This window comes from Melampsora larici-populina, assembly GCF_000204055.1.
Source record: "Melampsora larici-populina 98AG31 unplaced genomic scaffold MELLAscaffold_64, whole genome shotgun sequence".
NCBI classification, from domain to species: Eukaryota; Fungi; Basidiomycota; class Pucciniomycetes; order Pucciniales; family Melampsoraceae; genus Melampsora; species Melampsora laricis-populina.
The window spans coordinates 455,588-456,415 of record NW_006768828.1 but is presented as its reverse complement, the minus strand read 5'-3'; positions in this window follow the sequence as shown (position 1 = coordinate 456,415).

The following is an 828-nucleotide window of genomic DNA, read 5'->3' as shown; positions in this document are numbered from 1 at the left end:
CTGTACTTTATTCTTCAAATCAGGCAATACTATATACTATCTATGATTGATAAACTATTGCAAGATACTGCTGAGCCGGGAAAACCTAGGAAAAGGCATGGTATTTTGTATGATATTGGGTGCACTTTAGAGAAAAGCATTATCAGGGTACTGAGTATATATTATCTATACCTCCCATACCACCAACCCCCACTGATATGTTACGAATTGTAGAATAAGATCTTTCAAGCCCAATGTGCAGAGCGAGGACTGAAGTTTGGCACCAGTGCGTTCCATGCCTTTGTTCATGAGTGGGGTTGTCAGCTGCGTTACAACCCACGCATGAACAAAGGCTGGGGTCAATCAGATGGCAAAGGGTTAGAAAGAATCTGGTCTTTCCTCTCTCCACTGGTCAGCCCACTACGATACTCAACAAAGCAGCATCGCCTTGATGCTCTGCATTTAAAAGCGACTCATCGAAATGTAGTCACACGCACCAATGCAGGTCAGCTACTTTTCATTACAATAAAGTGGCAGAAAAGGGAATCATGGACTGATATTGAAACAGTTCGAGCCTCTTGGATCAAAGTCAAAGATTCTGAACGTCTTTCCGACCAAGCAAACAAGACACTGGAACGTCTTGTAACACAGAAACCTACCTACACTCGCAAATATTTTTGCTACTCAGTGGGAACGACAAAAGACGTGTCAGCTAGAAGCCATATCAAGTGTCACTTCGAAGCAGTTGGAGGGAAAAGCTGGGTAGAGCTACTAGACCAAGAAGAGAAGTTGAAAGAGGCTCAGTGAGTTTCCTTTTTATATTTTTCGTGTGAAAAAAATAACAAACTG